Source organism: Meleagris gallopavo, chromosome 1 (genome assembly GCF_905368555.1).
Source record: "Meleagris gallopavo chromosome 1, MGAL_WU_HG_1.1, whole genome shotgun sequence".
Taxonomy (NCBI): Eukaryota; Metazoa; Chordata; class Aves; order Galliformes; family Phasianidae; genus Meleagris; species Meleagris gallopavo.
Window position 1 is genome coordinate 102,064,849 of NC_139404.1, and position 20,760 is coordinate 102,085,608.

Sequence of the window (20,760 nt, forward strand, 5' to 3'; positions counted from 1 at the left end):
GATCTAAACCACGTTTTCTGTGCAAAGGGTTTTACATGAGTGCAGTGCTCTGGGTGAGAATTATATACTCTTTCTCATGTCAAAATCTAGTTTCTCAAAGCACAGTTATTTGAGGCAAAGTCTTGACACAACTAGATAACCACTTGAGTTTGCAGATGCTTCTAATCAGCAGTTATACAGAAACTCAGAGAGACACAGGAAGATCAAAAAACTAGGTAAATGCATGCTCAGCTAGAAAAAAATCAAGTAACTATAGTATTACATTAGATCTAAAAACTCACTTCTTTAACCATCAGTGTCAGGGCAGAGAGAAGATGGATTTGGAGATAAATATAGAGACTTTAATATGTACCATCATATACATTCTGCTCCACAATTAAATGCTTTTATTTCCATATGACTCCATGCTCATTTGAAAGTTATGTTCCAGGTCACAGCAGTTATCTGTAGTTGCTTGTGACAAACACTAAGTGTTTCCCTCAGCAGTAACCTATGACAATGCTTTCAATCAAGGTTTCATCACAGTCTTTAATGTGATTGTTGAACAAATGACCACGTGACTCACTTTGAATAATTTATGTGTATTATTTAACTGACTCACTTTGGTAAAAAGATATAAATTTAATAATTGGCATTAGCACAAGGTTAGAGATGTATTTGCCCCAGTATCCAAGTCTTACAAGGGAGCGGGACAAAAGCTACAGCTATGCTTCTGGACACTTAGTGATACTAAGCAAATGATTTTGGTTGTGCCCATGAGCTCTGACTCTAGTGTGCACAGGGCACTAGAGGGTCAATATACAATGGCAGTGCAAATGTACCTTACACATGTAGGCAATCCCACACAAATCTCATGCTCAAGTGTATCAAGTCTGAAGCTTTCAGTAGTGTCTTCAGTGTGTTCAGCAAAGCTGGCCTTTTCCTAAGGCATCAATCTCTGTGCCTGAACAACACACATATGAATTTCCAACACAGAAATCCAGCAGCTCTAGACAGCGCTCTTGCAACATATAAGATGATCTTAGCTGTGTAGGGTCTTTTTTTTTTTTTTTTGCTATGGCTAAGGACTATACGTGCCTCAGAATAAATATGCACGTAATACTTTTGATAAAGTCAGCACACTAGGATCACTTCCAAACAGACCTGATGAAGAAAAACTGAGATTACTGCATTTTTTGCTCAGAAATTGAAAAAACATGTTCCAGATAAAGGCATTCTGGCTGGTAAGTTGGTGTACACTGCAAATCCAAGAATCTAACTGAAACTGGAGCAAAATCATAATAATGATTTTATAAGAAGTTAATTATTATGACAGTTGAAGTGGACTTTGCAAAACATTTGACAAAACAAGCCTCCCATGCAAAGCTGTACTGCTTCTTATGTCTCTTGCAAGCAAGAGTTGCAGGAAATTAGATTGACTGTGGTGGAACATATAAGCTGACACTATTTTGCATATGAACAACAAGAAAAGATTCTTGAGAAGATGAAGGCTGAAAAAATCTTTTTTCAGCAGACAAAATATATTTACCTGATAAAAGAGAGAGAAGTATTGTCTCCCAGTACAATTCCGAGGGGTCTGCAGATGTGTGCCTACTTGGAGATAAGAACAGCCTTGAACCAACATATATACAGTGAGAAAAGAGATGCTTTCTCTCTCCTTACCACAATGATAAAGTTTGTTCTGTGATTACTAGAGTAATATGGAAGCCAAACAATTTGGAAAAGTGTCGTATTAACTACGAAACAATATAAAACAAACAACAACAAAAACAGCATTAACTCTGTTTAAAACAAAATACTCAGACATCCCTCCTCCAAATGTTTACAAAATACCTCCTGTTCTGCAAGTTCCAACGTACAATGAGAACGTCCCGCTATATTTGTGCAAAAATCTGGCATAAAGAGCCCTGACAGTGTTGTATGCCTAAAGCTACAAAAATATCTGGACTCATCATCTGACACTGATTTCAGAGTTATCACCCAGTTTTGCCTGTGGAATATTTTCTATAGCTGCTAATGTGGAAGAACCTCAGCTGAACTTTTCAGACTCAGGAGGACCGCATAGGATTGTTATTGTAAATTAACTTATGCCTGCAAAACAGTCATATTCGATGCAGCAGTAGGCTTTAGGGACTGAAAGAAAAAAAAATCACCTGTGTCTTCTCTTTTTTTTGTTGAAGGAAAGAAGGCTGGATACTTTGCTCTTCTTAAAGAAGGATAGTGAAACTATTTAAAAGACATGAACTTCCAGTCAAGCTGGATATTTTTCCACCATCTTATTAAATCCTGCTGTGTACTTCTGAGACCCAATTTATTTGTGCACTATGCCTGCTGAACCACAGGGTAACTCAGGAGCAAAAAAGCACAGTTATGTAGAAAAAATTGCTTAGTAAAGTATTTTCTCACTGTTAATCTTAAAAAAAACTTTACTTTTTAATAAAAATGACATCTTTCCTGTTTGTACTGTATGCAGAACATAATTTAACATTTAACAAGCAATTAAATTAGCATTCACACTTTTAAAATGTTTTACTTCATTCTCCCAGGAAAAACTTGTCAAATACGGATTTGAGTCTACGTATCCTGTTTCAACTAAAACTGTAATTATTAGGCCTTAGTCCATAGCAGCCAAATCCACAAATTTGCACTAAAGAATAGGTGTGAAAACTGGGAAACACAAATTGGAACAAATCAGATCTCAGATAGAGATCTATCTGAAGCTATGATATCTGAACTGAAAAGGAGATAAGTCTTTATAGCCTTAAAAATTCATCTGAATGGTTAGCAGCTCACCCAGTGAACAGACTTTTCCATTAAAAATAGACAATAAGTTTGACTTATTTTAATAGTTTATTTTTTTTCATACTATTTTTATTTTGCTGATGTTAGAATTACTTATAGAGGAAGATGCACACTTCTCATACAGGAATTTCAGTCCCTTTAAGCAGAAGGTGTAATTGTGATTCTGCATCGCTCTTTTTCCACACACAAGCAGCTCCTGAGTCAAAGGGACTCTTTTCCACAAACACTTTATGTTCCTCAGTAAAACGCTGTTCCACCTTGCTCTAAGTCTGAAATTCACACACACAGGCAATCTAGGCCAGTGTTAGTAAAATATACCACAAGTGTCCATAGGACCAAAAAGTACTGAGTGCCCGTACAGTAGAACTTAGCAGGGATTTCACTGTCAGTCTCACAGAGACACTCACATGGCCAGTTGGACTACATAAAAGAAGGGGCAAATAAGTGAGTGTTAAAAGGTATTTTTACCAGGTAATGGTCATTTTGTTCTGTTTTGTGACAAGTTTCTAAGCATATTCATTGTATTTGCTCAAAGATTATACTAATTTCTACAATACTATTTTCTTAAACCTCCCTTGCACTCCATGCAGGAACAGGAATACCTCTCTCCTTCAGATTTTACTGCTGCTATCAATACCAGGAACAATTCATCAGAACTAGCACACCACACAAATGCAGGTACCCTCCATAACAGTAAATAACTAGTCTTTAAGTGATTTTAGAGGTGAATTAATTTATTTCTTATTTACGTTAATGAAAATATTTATACAAAATGCTTTTTTTTACAAAATGGAGAACATGGTTGTATTTTCAATTATTAATCAGACTGTCAGTATGATGGTTCCTGGTTATCATTGATCCAGGGGGAAAACAAGTTACTCATGTTCTTTTCTAGTCGTATATTCTCTTGAGAGTCTCTAAACATTAAGTATTCTTTTTCTCTCACCCCTGCAAATTCATCATCAGCTATTTTGTACTAATAGAGTCTGGCAAGGAAACTGATTTTGACCTTCCTATACTTAATGCAGAAAAATATTAGTCATCTAAACTGTGTTCTCAGCAAAGGATGTTTTAGCTATATAGATACATACCCTTAATATCTTCATACTGAAACTATTGTGGCTTTTGGAATCGTGGGAGCTTTATGAAGCTTCACTTGAAGGGTTTAAGAAATATTTACCCCAAAGGACAAGGTTTTCTGCTTGAATGGTAGTTTTCGGAGACTCCATTAGTTTTTTCCTTATTCCAGATATAAGATGATGTTATATATTGTCAGAAATGTATTCTCCTGACAAAGCTGGTACATATTGCTTGCAATGACCTTCAGTTGACAGATGTGAGACTGGCAACTTTAATATATATAAGATATTAAAAAAAACACCCTTTTCTATAAAGTCTCTCCATATCACTCCTTGGCAAGTATTGTGCTACAGAGAGCAGACAGAACGTCTCTGCCTGTCTCACAGAAAAGGGATGCATCTCATTCTCTTGCAGGTGTCAGAGTGCTGACATTATGAGCTACCTGCACTTTTCTGTATGCTGAAAAACAAGCTGAGCCACAGATCTGACAGTCAAAATCTTACCTTTGATATCCAAAGCATAAGCCACCAGAGGACTAAAACTTATCCCAGTATAGATGGCATTTCACTTACCCACCTGCACTGTTAGCTTGGCAGCAGCAATTTATTCTGAAGATTACCATGTTCTCTAGCTGACCATGTTATGCTACTTTGCCTCCTCTGCAGTCATAAACAGGTTGCAGCAACCCTCCATATTATTCAAGCTCAAAGTCTTCTCCAAGTATTTATACTTGAAATTTATAATTGACTAAACTTTTTCTCCTGTATCCTTTCTTCAACTCACGCTAAATTCATAGACCTAAATGCAATTGGCTCCAGCAAGGTATCATCCTGTTACTGGTCATGACCTGATACAGAGCTGACAGGGTACATGCAGCTAAACATCTGCCCAGAGATTTGAATGAGGTGATAATTCAGCACACCAAATGCTGTGTTATATGTTCTCTTTCAGATTGTACAGTATGTACACACAGAAGAATTGGCGTCAGGTAGAGCTTGTTCTCCACGTGCCAAAGTGCTGCACAGCTGCAGTTTCCTAAGCTTAATGCAATTTGTTTTTCCAGAACATATTCCATATGGTTTAGCAATGAGTTTATTCTAACTGCCCCCTTCTGGTACATCAAAGTTTTATCGGTAAGCACCGAAACTGCCTTTTTTCCTTCTCAAAGAAGAACAGGCAGCACCTTGGGGCAGATGAAGAGAAACACGCCATCTGATGGTGTTCTTCCCTTGAACTTTGTATAGTGCTTATGTTGTATTAGAACTCCAGGGTGGACAGAGGCTGGCAGGGGAGGAGGGAGAGGGGATAAAAAGCAGACTGGCAAGATGAAAGAAATGTCCATAATCTGATAAATGTCACCATGGGGAAGGGTGAGGGGAAATGAAAGGAGGGCATGATTAGGAGGAAACATGAAATATCAGCAATGAACCATATGTCAGCTAGAACTGAAATTTTAATTCACAGCATCCTTCAATACAGGGGGAAAAGTTTAACAGAATGGTTTAAAATTAAGATACTAGTTTCAAAAATCAGGAGTTAATTTTCTTACCTTTCTCAAATAAACTAAACAAAACAAAAGAGGTCTCATCCTTATGGGGTCCCTTCCAATTCAGGATACTCTATGATTCTACAAAAGCAGAAGGGTTAAGAAATTGGATGAAATTACTATAAATAATAACTTGTTAAACAGTTGCAGTGCCATAATCAGGATTTTGGCACAAGATCCAGTAGAAAGATGACTGTTAGATTGCCTTTGCTAAAAGTCCATTTTAATTTTGAAAATAAAATAAGCAGAGGCCTATCATACAGTATGATTGCCTAATTTCAGTACAAAAGCCATACTGAAGTCACATGGATTGTTATTTGCCAGAAAATGTGGAGAAGGGAAGGGAGGAAAGGGGAGGGAAGAGGTAGAAGGTGAGAGTGAGAGAAAGAAGAAGGTAACTTGTGAATTCCCCAAATGGCCCTCTGCTATTTAGCTATTACAGATGAGAAAAGAAACATCTTGTTGAGGGCAAGACTATCTTCTGACCAAATGGACCAGTAGCATTCATAAGAATTAAAGATAGGAAATTGTAATAAAGCAGGAAAGGAGGTTATTATGCGAGCCTTTCAACATCTGAAGCCCCAGATCTAAAATCAGACTAAGACTGTGCTTTAAAAATATCCAAAAGGCATATTGCTCCAAAGTAAACAAAACAACAAGATAAGACTCTGACAGTTGACAAGCTGGCAATGATGGTAACACTCTGGTTTTCTTCTGCAGAATGTTACTGCTGCTGTATCTGATAACAATCATGCTATCATTAAAAAAAAAAAAAAAAAAAAAAAAAAGAGCAAAGATATTGGTGATGAGCAACGATAGATAAAAAGGATATTTCTGATCTAAGTGTCAGTGTCATTATGAGAATGGGGGGGCTGTCTACGTGGTCACTCCAGAAACATGAGATCTCGACTACTGGAGGAAATTAATGAATGTGCATGGATTCAACTGTTACCCCACAGGGTTTTCCATTCCCTATCCATGCCCATGTCCTGACCTCATCCTAGTTCCCTATCAAAATGAGAAGTAATTGCTCACTATGTCCACCACCGACCAGAAGGAAACCTGGGCATCCAAGCTGGAAGGAAGTTCCAGGTCAGAGTGGCCAGGTTTCTGAAATTTCAGCATAACCCAAGAGAACAAGTAGGAAATGAATCATCCTGTTCATTTCTTGTAAGGAAAAGAAGAACCGGGGGGATTGGACAGAAAACATATTTAAACAACCTTTCTCCCTTCACCCTTTCTGGAACCACCAAAACTAAATCTGCAGATGGAAAGTAGTGTTTATAAGGAAACAAGAGAGTCATCAGATATTGGTAAGCCTTCAAAATCTCGGAGAAACTTTTTTTATTGTTGGAAAGTCTGCTGATACTAATTCTCCTATAGAGGCCCCAAGTTAGATCATCTTCAATGTAATTTGTCCAAGTGGGAAAATTGTCTTCCATTATTGTTAGCAAGCACCCAGTGGCCCTGTATATCATTCCATAGTAGTTTGTTGGCTAATATTTGTAATCAGAATATTAAAAAACATACTGAAATAAGGTTTTCTTATCAACTATCTTTCCTTCCCTTCCCCCTCTGTGCTGTGCTCACACAGTGATAACAGAATCTCATAATGGCTGACATGGGAAGGGACCTCTGGAAATCACATCATCCAATACAACTACTCAAGCAGGGCCACCCAGTACAACACCCAGGACCATACCCAGACAGCTTCTGAATATCATCAAGGATGGTGGCATCTCAGCCTTTCTGAGAAATCTGTGCCAGTGTTCACTCACCCACACAATAAAAAAGTGATATTCTTGTGGGGGCCTACACAAGGAGACAATTACTATGTGTTTGGACTATATATAACACATGAGATGTATTTATTTCATGTCCTGTGAAAGATAATTAACAAACTTTAATCATATAACGGATTCAGGTCTGATTTAAAGGAAAAGTAGTTTTTTAAATTAAATTCTGCAAGCGATATTGAAATTTTTGTAATCACAGATGTTCTTCAGCATACTGAAACAAAACAAAACAGGCTGTATTATTTAGTATGACTCACATTTAAGTCACCGATTAATAAATAAATAAGCAAGTTGTGATGAGTTACATCAATAACTTATTTAACCTACTTGGGAATCAAGTATTCAAAAAATTTCTTTAGAAACTGTGAAGCTCCTTTGAATAAATTACAGGCTAGCAAATCTCTTTTTCACATACAATGAGGCTAATTTTCCCTTTAACTGTGTATTCTGACAAAGATGAAATAAGTGTCCTAATATCTTCCTCCAGCCCATTTTCTAAAAATCACTGCATTATTACAAAATAACAAGCTCTAGCTATCTTGGTATGCTATTGACATATGTAATTAAGATTGTATTGAGTTTTGCACTGGAAGTATAATGAAAGTTCCACTTAGAATTTTACTATTAAGTGTAGTCTCACCATTTGGCATTAAATAAGTACAGAGAAATTTTACAGATACATTAAAGCTTTTGAAAGAGAAACAGCTTTTAAGTGTTCCTTTTTTAAAGTTTTGCCATTTGGCTGCAGTATCCTCCTCTCTAGCATAACCTCTGCTTTCCCCACAGACTTCCAGCTTCTCGCATGCACTTCAGCACCTCAGACACAACTGACTGGGAGATTTAAAGTTCCATCCATTCACTTATTTTGGTGTGCACAGACATTGAAAGAAGGGGAAATTAAACTGGTTTTGTCAGATCTCAGAGCTTTCTGTTACATCTTTCATCTCACATGCTTCTTTCCACTTGTATCACCACAAAATGACCAAAAAAAAACCCAATAGCTATAATATTTTGCCTACAGGTCCTCTCTATGATTGTTTACCATCTTGTTATGTGTTCTGTGATTTTGTTTCCTTTCATCCACAATCAGCAAGCATAACTTGCAGTCACAACTCCAGGCATGCCTCAGAGGGACTGTGGGACTGTGTGAAGACTTTGAATTCAGCTTTCATTTCGTAGACTAGAAGCTGACAATATGTTATCATGATAGCATACTAAGGTCAAATTTTCATAGGCATGCCTGCATATTTTGTGTGCTTATACACAAGCTAAAGAAACTGGCAATGTTCATTGTACAGACTTGTACTTTAGACACACACACACACACACCAAAAAAAAAAAAAAAAAAAAGTAACATGGAAAAAAAAAAAGTATTTTCTTGATTGGCAAGGTGTACGAACTGAAGTAGCCCTGGGTGTGAATTTTAACTAGTCATTTTCTTAATAACATTGTGTTGATTGAAAATGCAGTCAAGCATCTCTAGTACTAATCGATACATTTCAATAAGATGTCATTTTGAAACTTGCTATTGAGAGACTAGGGCTAAAGAAATGTCAGCTGTCCAACAAGAGTCAGTTTTCTGCATGCTTCCTTTTCTACTGGAGGTCAGTAAGGTCTGAGGCTTTAAAGGGACTATTATATCACGTCAAATGTTTTCTAACAAAACAGTTTCAGTATTTCAACTTTATGAGGTTTTGCAGAATGTGCGCCTGCTTTCTGGCTAAAGTTTATTCTAATCCAAAACTGAAGATATCCCCATCGAAGAAGTAAATAATCTATAGCACCTAACAAGTACTCTAAGATGGAATTATTTCAGTGCATGGGCAAGGCGTACAACAGGAAGGACATGGGGCAACAGAGCATTGAGTGGAGACCTTAGGACACTGAGAGGAGGCCTGATGGCGGCTGCAGCTCCTCACAGGGAGCGGAGGGGCAGCGCTGAGCTCTGCTCTGTGTGACAGCGACAGGGCCCGAGGGAATGGCATGGAGCTGTGTCAGGGGAGGGGCGGCTGGGGGTCAGGGAAAGGGTCTGCACCAGGGGGCGGTGGGCGTGGGACGGGCTGCGCAGGGCTGTGGGCACGGCACCCAGTGCTGGAGTTCTGGAAGTGTCTGGACAACACTCAGAGATACATGATCTGTTCTTTGGGCAATCCTGTGTTGCATCAGGACTTGCTCTTGATGATTATTTTGACTCCCTTCCAATTCAGAATGTTCTATGATTCTGTGTTATAAGCTACATAGAATTCAGTCTAGCCTTGTCCAGATGGAAGAATGGGAACATAGGTTATCTAAAAGTTAACTCCAGGGAGGGATCAGAGCTTAAAAATCAGCTCTGAAACATGCAGTCTGACACACTTAAATTCAGTGTCTGTTGAAAATAAACTATGTTGTTTCAATCAATTTCCAGATGGAAAGTTGGAAGTTTGGGTGTTTCAACAAATGTCAAAATATTTCACTGTAAGAGAAAAAGGAGAACTAAAGTAAAGCCAGACCAAACAATGTATGACCAATTGCAGTACTGATCACTTGATGCTATCAGAGATTAAACTGTTCCAACTGATGAGATCTGCAAAAGAATTATATCTACTTCCACTTTATAAACCTGTTATGAAGACTGTAAATAACATTGATCGAGTCTTATTCAACACTGAACAGCAACCTGGTGACCAAGTGTATATCAACATTGCAGCTGGGCTACGGTTTTAATTTTCTGTCTTACACAACAGTTATTTATAAAAACAGCGTTCCAATCAGAGTCAAAGGATTACAGTCTGATTTTAATAACATGAAGGTACATACAGTATAACTGCCTCTGTACCAGTTATGTAGTGGAAGATTAAGCTCTAGAACACATTTCACGTTAGGCCCTCACTTTACAGTTTCATTCTTAGAAAAATAACCCGAATTCAGGTAGATTTTCCTATTTTACATATGTTTAAGCTGTTGCTCATGGCTAGAGCCTATGTTTACCTATGTTTCTACTGCAACAAGAGACAAAAAAAAGTGTTGAAAAAATCCTGCAGTTAAATTAGACTCATTATACCCACAAAATAAAATCTCTGCTCTTTATAGGCTCAGTTCATCTTAAATTTTAATCAAAAGAAGCTACCACTCCCTCCACATTTTTCTTCAGCTGAATATTCCAAGGAACCACAGTTCCTGTGGAAAAAGAAAACAAAACAAAACAAGCTCATAAGCCCATTTGCTTCATTTTAACATCCTTGTACAGCACCATCCCAGACACACCTTTTAATGTTATTAAAGCAGAACTTTTGCTCTTTCCTGGACAGGTAAAATTTACCTTGCAACCTTTCGTCAGAGTTCATCCTTCCAGAATATCTCAATAAAATATAACAGACACACAGAAACTCTCCCACTACCTTCTCTTTCAAGGCAAACATTCCTATGAAAATTCAACCTTCATCCATCCTTAAACTTTGATCTTCCATTGATTATCTACCCTCTTGGCATCTCTCAGCTTCTTTTGAACTCTCCTTATTGTTGGCTTAGGCAGATGTGTAGCTTCCCCATGCCTGAGGCTGGGATTGGAATCCAAAACCATCTTTTTAACACCATTCTCCAGCTAGAGAACTCCATCAGATTGAACTGCTTACCCCCAAGCAACCAAGTAGCTTTGTCTTCTTTTACCAGCTCCAACCTATTTCTTTTGCTTAGGAGTTCTTTTTTCAGCTCCAACCTATTTCTTTTGCTTAGGAGTTCTTTTTCCACTGCTGCTGCACTTTAAAGATTGGAAACCAGCTGTTGTAGGTCCCACGACTGCCATCCTACTGTATCAATCCCACCACTTGGGGATCAGCCTGACCAAACCCACTTGAGAGCTAGGATTTCTCTTCAGAGCCAATTTGCCCTATGATATCATTGTCTTTGTAGCTCTAGTGGTTGTTCCTTAGCACAGGAGATACAGCTGAGAGTCTAGTTGCACTGTCACATCATTCAGTATCAGTACGAATGTAGAGCCACCATAGATCCCAGGGAGAAGAGAGCATCTGAACAAAGTTACTCAGCCTTTGGCTTCCCTGCAGAGACTGCCAAGTTGCAATGATTGTGTTAGGCTGTGTTCCGGAAAGGCCCTTAATTGTTCATCAAACTTTAACCAGATGAGTAATCTTATTAAAACCATGAATTACTCATGCTTAGAGATAAATACTTGCTCAAGTGCTCTTCTGGATCAAGGACTCAGTGATGTAGATTCTTATCCATTAACATGTGAACTGAGATAACCAAGTCTCCCTCTTTTAGTTGTGATAAAATCTCACAAGATTTAAATCCTTGTGTTAGTGGAGAAAGGTTCACCCACCTCTTTGCCAGAGTGCTGCTCCTCATCACAGCTGTAAATCACAAGAAAGTGGCTTATATCAAGTGTCTAACCCTGAAGACCCATAAAATACAAGCAGTGTTGTTATCAACTGTCAGTTAACTCACATAGAGTGGTAAAGAAGCACATAGCCAAGAAGTATAATGTATCTTCTGTTCCAGGCAAGCTCTTAGTAAACATAATATTTTAATTATATGATTATTTAGTCTAGCTAAGCTTTCATTACTGACTGTATTCTGCTCTTCAGAGTTTCAGAATGCTGTTATTCTTGATAGTTTCCACTAACTAAAATTTGATTGTTTAAGAAATGCAATACTGCCATCTAGCATCCACAAAATGTGACTAAACTTTCCTCTTAGATTTGCACAGGCCCATGTCAGATTTTTATGAGCTTTGGGGACTGTAGGTTGTGAAAAGCCTGTCCTTCAGAAAGCTACTTGCTTCCTCAAAAAGTGCTAGGGGAAGTATACCTGGAGACTGAACTGAAGGAGTTACATTTGCAAGATCAGTCATCTTCATGGCTGTTGTTCTTGCTCCAAAGGGGTCTCAAAGCCACCGAGCAGTTTCAGAGAGCAGCCAGCCCACAGCAAACTTCAGACAGGACAAGCAGGATGAACACCCAAGACCCCACAGCCATTTTGTGGCTGGACTGGATGGGTACCAGCAAAGCAGGTGTGCTCCAGCCCTCTGGTGTCACCACCATCTGATTATCCTTAAATCAGTACTGTGCCTTCTGTGATAGCGTGTATATACATAGTGTATATGTATAATGTGTACATAGTGTGTGTACAAGAGAGTGCATAGTGTGTATACAGAGAGTATACATACATAGTATATGCAATATATATATATCCACACATAGCATCTGTGTATATATAATATATACATTTATGCACTGAGCATATGTTTCTAGGCTATATCCATATATATGGTATGTATATACGTATGTGTTTGCATGTGTGTCTGCATTTGTGTGTATATATACGCTGTGACCCAATGGTGGTAGCTAGGACACACCTGAAGAGATCCTTAAATGGTCTTAGCAGTAGATGTAATGTTAAAGCATACTGCAATTTTCTCAGCCCCAGGGCAGGTTCTCTGGTTTCACAGAGTCATTAAATCATATAATAGGCAAGCTAGAAAGGATCCAGAAGGATCTACAAGTCCAACATCTGGCTCTACGCAGAACCTCCCAAAAACCAAACCTTATGTCTGGGAGCTCTGTCCAAACACTTCTTGAACTCAGGCAGGCCTACTGCCATATTCTGTGGAGCCCCCGTGGAGCCCATTTTCAACCACCCCAGGTTTCCATCCTAGGATGAGCCTTGCTCTGGTGAGCATCTTTGACCCACAATAACAGCTAGCCTTCCACTTCAGGAGGTAGGTTTGTGCTGTTCCCAGTACTGTATGTTCATCTCATTATTTTTTCCCAGCAGTGGCTGCTCAAACACTTTCCAAGATGCTTGGTTCCTTCTGCAGCCTTCACACAGCAGCAAACACAGCATGCACTCAGAAGTGCTCATGTCTGTGGACATAGACAGACATAATCTCCGTGAAACGGAGCTCTGTGATAAAGTCTTACTATTTCATTCAATTATCATTGGTCTTTTCCCTGCTTGGGGACCCATCATCACCAGTATTTTGTGTCATTTGCCAAATGACTGAACGCTCGGCCAGCTTTACAAATAGACTCACATGCAGAGGAAGAGATGGAGAGGTGTGGAGGAGAGAAACAGAAGTGCTAAGCTGTCAAATTCTGAATCCTCCTTTTCCCTGAAAGAGCAGTTTCTTACTCAGAATTATAGTGGTCTATCATACAGAGCAAGTATTATTCCCCTTGAACCACAAGGCTGAAAATTGAGATCCCATATATGCTATCTGTCATATTTGAGGTATTAAACAATGCTGTTGGTGTACACAGAACATTCACTAGAGGCTTTTTTCAGCATTTTCTTAAGACTTCACTGAATTCATTGTTCTAAGACATCTGGGTTTACAGTTCCATTTCATTTTACCTAGCTTCAAATGTATGTAATAAAACATTTCTGCCTGAGCCACTTGTCTAGACTCTTTCTACACTTGAGAAAGTGTAGAAAAATAAGCCCTGTTTCAGATGTCTACATAAGAATGAGATGGACTTTGACCTAACAGTACCTCTTCATCTCCCTATAAAGGAGAGCCTAAGCAACTAGCAGGCATAGACTTCTGCAGTGTTGATGTCTAGAACAGGAAAAGATTAATCCTGCCTTTTGATTTTTAAATCCAGGGAGACTTTAAACTGTTAGTCCATGTCTTGTTAAATATTGGTCAAAAACTTTCATCAAGTTACACCTGTTTTAAGCTTGATACCTTGCATTTGTTTACAAGCTATTTTCCAAAATGACACCCAACATTGATTCAAAGACTTAAACCAATGGAAAAGTCAGTTTTGCTGGAAATTTCTTCAAATGATTCGTCACCATCACTGAATGATGTAACATGATGGGTAAGTATAGAAGGAATACCCGTTCAGACTTCACTTTTACTCTAGTTTTTGATTCTATCAAAACTATAGGATAGTAAAAAATCATGTTAAAATATAGTCAGTTCATTGTAGTTAATGTCTGTATAATTAACATTCCATTAAGAAATTTCCTTTGGAATCAGCCTTCATTAGAAGAAAGTGAAGTGTAAGTTCCATCCCACATATGAGAGTTAGAATATGTTTTTGCAGTGGAAACTTCCAATACTAAGGTATAGGCCCTTACTGAACTTAAAACTTTATTAGAAAATGACTGCTGCAAGAAAGATGCTGAGCAGCAGCATAGAGCAAGTCTAGGACATTCTGACCGGGGTAAGAAATTAATCCAAAAGGCTTGAGCAACACCCACCATGATCAAACACGAACAATGTGAACTTTTGCAAAGGAATACGCAAGGGAAAGACTGCTAAATAAACATAAATAAATAATTAAATTTATGTTTGCACATAAGCTATTAAGCACAGCATAATAGCTATCATAAATCAGGAATTGGGGCTTACTAACCTTTAGATATTTTCTGATACAGGTTTCTTCTTAAACATAGCTTTTGTAAGTAGAAATATAAGGAAAAATACAGATCAGGATAAGAAAAGCCTGGCATAGGATAAAACAGTTTCAATAAATATTGCCCTCCTAAATCCATATGAACATACAAAATGATCTGAAAAACAATAGGTTGGTGATAGATCTTGTATGGAAAAATGGATTAGCAAGTGCGTTGTGTAGATTGTAAGCCTGGAGTACCTAGCCAATAGGGGAACAAGAAACCCACAAAAAGATAAAAGGGTTTTTAATGAGAAGAGTTTCACTGATTAAGCACAAAATTTTTTCTGCACCGTAAGGAGATGTGTACACACTATTGCAGTAATGAATAAAAACTTTGCTACTTCACCAAGATCTTTGCCTGATTGAAAATTATTGAAGCTAAGTGTTTCTCACACCAAACTAAGGTCAAAGACATTTTTTGCTGTAGTGCCATTCTCTGTTTCAGAAAGCTTTGTCTATGAACTCTGTAACAACTTCTTGTACATGTGGAAATAGATGCAGTTCACCTATTTGCTCTAAAGCTTTTAAATGATGGTTCTGCCACAGTGTGAAAATGACAGATCATTGTTACGATTCCTAGTTATATAAATGTTTGATTGCTTTGCTGATAATTGGGATTACTCGACCACAAAGCCGAGGAAAGACAGCTGGACAACAAAGATGCCCCAGTACAGTGTCTTCCAAAGATTTATGATTCACACGATCTAAACTTATTAACCACTCCACATTTTAAGAAAAAACTCTTTGTTCTTCCTCCATTTCTAAAGTGCTTATTCTGAGAGACCTCAAGTCTATCTCACCCTTTTAAGTTCACTCCACTTAAATCTTTGTGGTTGAGTTGAAAATATTTATTGAGATGTAGAAGTATAGGAAGTAAATGTCAAATTCCTTCAAAACATTTAAAAGCAAGTGTTCCCTAACTTTGTCTTCCTCTAGCATTAATGAGAACTGCCTATTCAAAGCATGTGGTGACATTTACCATTACTGTCAAAGTAGTCTTTCAAGTGATGAATTCAAGACATAAATATATGACTGCAATCCATAGCAGATTTCAAAACTGTCACTCATTTAGAACTCCTGCAGGGAGCAAGAAGAACTTCCCCACTTAGAATTTTATCAAAAGGTACAAAATATGAAGGAATCACCCTTCTCTTCCTTCTGCTCCCTTAAAAAAAAAATGTATTTACATAATTTTGCTGAAACAGCAGTTATGGTAAAGTGATTCGTCCCAGCTATAAATCTATGAAACAGTTTGAAATATTTGGGGATATGGTTTGGGATAAGATATTGCTCTGAATAGAGGTCATGGACTATTTTATTGACTTCCAAAATTAAATATAACCCTGGACACTTATTTCACTTCCCAGTTTGCTGCAAACAAAGGTATCCACAGGCAAACTTACCACATGCAAATGTGTAGATTGGCATACTAAGAGCAGCTCTAGCCAATACTGTGTGGGCATCTCTCTTGTGTCTCTTGTGTCCTGAGAAAGGGATCAGGAGGCAGTAGTGCTGGGTTGACAGCACAGTAGTGAGGGTACCCCCCACAGCAAAGGTGTATGTTCCTGTGGCATCCTGTTAGCCCCTTGGCATGAGAAGATCAGAGATTGGTAAATATAAAGAAGACACAAGGGCTTTTATTTCAGTATTTTAAGATCTCTGGTTTGATGCATGAAGGGAGGTCGAACTACAGTGAAAGCCACCTTTGTCTCTAGAATAATAACATGCTTGCATTGCTTCCCATGTGGAGAAAAACAAAAAGAGAAATAGTGAAAGAATGAGTGTGAGTGAGCAGAAAGGGAGAACATTTCATTAAAAAGAATAATGCAATATTGAGAAAAATAACCCCAGTCTCTAGGCTGCTAATTTAATCACTGTCACTTCTTCTGACATCCTTTATTTCTGGATGCTTTTCAGCAAGCCTGGAGGAGTTTCCTTGCTATTCTTTTTGGCAGTGACCTTTTGATGTGGAGGGGTAGATTGGCTTCCTGATTTATGCAAGGAAGACAGAGACATAAATGAGATTTTATCCATATGGTGCAACAACAGCTCCCTACCTTCTGGGAATGGACAGCCTCACACTCCTGCAGTAGGCAAGGAGGATAGGTTAATATGGAAGATTAATTTATTTTTTAGATTTGGTTAAAAATAAAGCCCAGGTTCAGTAATGAGGAGAAAAGCAGAGACAGAGGAAGAGAGGTTTTGGTTTGCTTGCTGAGAGTTTTTTAGTACATGCTCATATTAGCAAGCCACTTGAGGTAAAATAATGGGCAGCTTCAGGATGTATGAACCATTTAGGAAAGTCACACAAATTTCTGGAATAGAGTTTTAGTTTCACCTTCACAGAAACCATGATGTATGCAGGAGTGGCTTTAAGCTACTTTTAAAACACTCTTGTTAATCTTTACCAGCGTAACGCAGAGCAGGTTTAGGCCACTACAGTTCATTTCCTCTTACTGTCCATGTTTGGAATGCTATGGAATCACATGAAATCTGCAGATAAACAGAAATGACTGAGCACAACATACATTTATCTTTAAAAAGTTGCCCTTTTAAACAGAAGCAAAAAATGCATGAACTGGGACTAAAGTTTGCATAGCTGCCGTAGATAGAACCTATAAATATAGACAGTTTTGGGCAGAGAATAAATTATAAAATACCAACCACACCAATTTCGTCTGCTGCTATTGATGCCCAAGTTTTTAGCAGGCCATTAGAAAAGATCGTCCTATAAAATCTGTGACTTGAAGGAAAAACTTATTAATGGGAGATGAGCTTCAGAGGCAATTAACTGAGACCAAAGCACAATGACAGTCTGTTTTTGGGAGCTGTAAGAAGCATCTTACTTGATATTTCTCTTTCGGAGAATATGATACAGTGAAACAGTAATTAAATTTGTCTGTGACAAAATGTTCCCTGACAAGAAAATTGCCTATGTCAAAACCAACCCTGTTGGCCTTACCACTGATCACCCTAAAAGTGAAATAATAATTGGTCATAATATTAATTAGCATGTACAAACCTGAGATAAAAACAGACAGTATTCATTATAGCATCTTTGTTGTTTTTGAATTTTGGTTGTTTTGGCTGTTTTTGTTGTTGTTATTGCTTGTTTGTTTGTTTGTTTTTGTGGGTTTTTTAACAGTATGACAAGAAAGAATTGGATTAGGTAAAGAGTTAGTCATGTCTACTAAGAGATTCACAAAAAGAGAGTTTACCAGGGTAGGCAGTTTGTAAGGATTTTTAAATGGTGTTATTTTTATTTGCTAAAAATAAGGCACATGATTAAATGTTTTATTAATGGAAGTCCTAATATTGACTTCTCTCCATCCTGAGCCTGCCTAAAGGAAATAAAGGAACAGTGTTTTCCTTAGAAAGCTGCTTCCTGCTGTGATACTAACCTTGATGAAGTGGATTTCAAGTGCTGTTAAGAGTAAAGAATATATATATTAAAGGAAAGCTTTCCATGACTGAGGTGAACTGTTTTTTTTTTGTCTCACTGACAGGAACAGATGCTTCTCTGAAAATATCAGCATTAGACATAAAACATAAAAGCAGATATATGCTTGGCTGAAAGCATTATGATGTCCTAACAGCTTTTATAGTTCTACTCACAGGTTTAAAATTAAGCTTAGTTGTAAACGACTGAAAGAATGCAGGAAAAAGAGTAAACAACATTTTCTTTCTCATTTTCTCTTATTGCTGGAATAGTTACGCGTGTTCTAGTACTTTATTGTTTAACTTCATTACTCCTGTGTTCTCAGCAACCTTATTACTTCTAGTCATCTCATTTCTGAATTTAATACTTAGCAGTTTTTTCTCTTCACCTCTCTTTCTTGTTCTTCCCTTCCCCCCACTTTGCTTCCTCACGGTCTCTCTCTCTCTCTCTTTTTTTTTTTTTTTTTTTAATAAATCTGAATGTACTGGTAGGTTTTAATTTCCATTAATTCCAGATTAAAAATAACAATTGCTTAAAAAGATTCTATCAACTCCTGTATAGAAAAAGAGCAAATAAGAAGCTGAGAGACTAACCACCAAAAACTTAATGCTTATCCTTGAGGACAGAACATTTTCTAGTCAGTATATTGATATATATTACATTCAAGTTAGTGTTAAGTGAAGGGAGGAGGCCAAATAAGTAGTGACTACACCTACTGAAATATTTACAATTATATATACATTTTGAAACATATAAAAACATGCACAAAGAGATAACGTTGCATGAACTATGTGCTGTCTTGCAATGGGGTAGAATAACAGTATTTTATTCTAAAAATGAGAAATCCACTGATTTAGTAAACTTCATTTTTATTTGAAAAATTCGTTTGCATAGTATACAAATAAACTTGCCACTACTGAAAAAATTGGGAGTCATTTTAGCATGATACCGCTGATATCCAATGTTTGCTGGATATCAGCACCAAACTGAAACTCCAGTCCCAAGGGTTAGGAAAGAGTAATTCTTTTTCCAGGAACAGATCCTTGACTGTAGTAAGAGTAATTTTCAAGATTTGAGGTGCTACCTTGTGGCTACTGCTTCTAGTAATCTCAATCTACCCACGTACTCACAGTATATGAATCAGAAAAGGCCAACAATTTGTATCTGTTCTCAGCAAGACAGAATAATTAAGAGAAGTAATTAATACTGTTAAAGAAAATAGTCATGGAAAACTTATCTCACATCTCTAGTGAAAATTGCAGTATAAATATAGACCTATTTAATGACTGAATAAGTTTTCTCCATTCATGAAAATACCACTCAGGATTTAAGGGAAGTTATTGCAGATAATTACACAAATTGGCAGCACTACTACTACACCAAGCTCTCCTAGGCATTAATCATCACAGTTTTCTTAAACATCAAATCCTAGAATATTAAGTAGTGCCTTCCACAGTAGCATCATTCAGTACAGTCTTTAGTTTCAAGTGAAAGCAAGGAAAGGCTTGTTTGCACATTCACAGTGAGTCTTTGCTGGGAAACCAGTCTAAGTAACCTCCATCTTTTTAGCCAAGAGCCAGTTTCTGTGCTTGGTTTGGTGCAGTGGTAGTTTACCCAACTCTTGTGCTACTATTGGCGAAACATCAACAAGCCCTGACATATTTAACATACATCTGTTGTCTGCACATATTTAACATGCACTGTCCTACTCCTACCTATTTCTAGGGCACCAAAGGGAGAAGGAAGTTAGAGGTTCAGTCCATGTGCATTCCAGAGCATGGAAAAATGCAAAATGCATCCACAGACTGGGATACTTACTTTACAAAGAATAAAATGAATGTGTAGCAAATAATATTTGGGACACTAAAAAAAAATGGAAACATTTCTTTGGCTAATTCATTTGTGCTGTTTCAGCGCAGTAGATTGCAATGCAGGGAGGTGAAACCTCTGCCTCAGCAAAGGTAGGGAAGACTATGAAGCACTGGTTTATGCTGCAGTCCATGGTGATATGTTGAGATGAGTGAAGAAGGCTGAGACTTTTCATAGAAGTCACATTTGGCAGATGATGTAATCACCTTATCAAAAGCTTCAGATGTAATGCACTGAGAAAGGATACTCTTTACTTTTCACACAAATGGTTTCAGAGGCTGTCCAGACAGCTAAGATGACAGCAGACTTTACTTTCACTGTCTCTCCTGGCAATGTGGAAATGTTGATAATAGCTGATATGTAAACTATTTTGAATATCCCCTTGGAATTTATTTCCTGACAAGAGTTAAGGCAAAAAGCAGCAGAATAAAACCTGCTAACAGTTTTTCTGGTTTTGTATATCTTGTACATGTAACCTGACAAAAGGAATGATCTAGTCTTGGAAATGGAAGGTGCTGTTCTCTTAAAGATGCCATATCACCTTCTCTATTTTTCTTTTGTCTATCTCACACATTCATTTTTGTTATCAAGTTAATTCTAGATGATGCTGATATCTATGCACACACCTATATATATGCTATGTAGAGTATATGTGATACACTGTATATATTCTATACCATAAATAATATAACAAATATAAATTTTAAGCTTGCATATGTATTTATCTGTTCCATTTTATACCTGGATGAAGAGATGTATTTCTTTATTTATAATCAACAAAAATGTCCAAAGGAGAACTCAGACACTTTAGATTTAGAGCTTTTG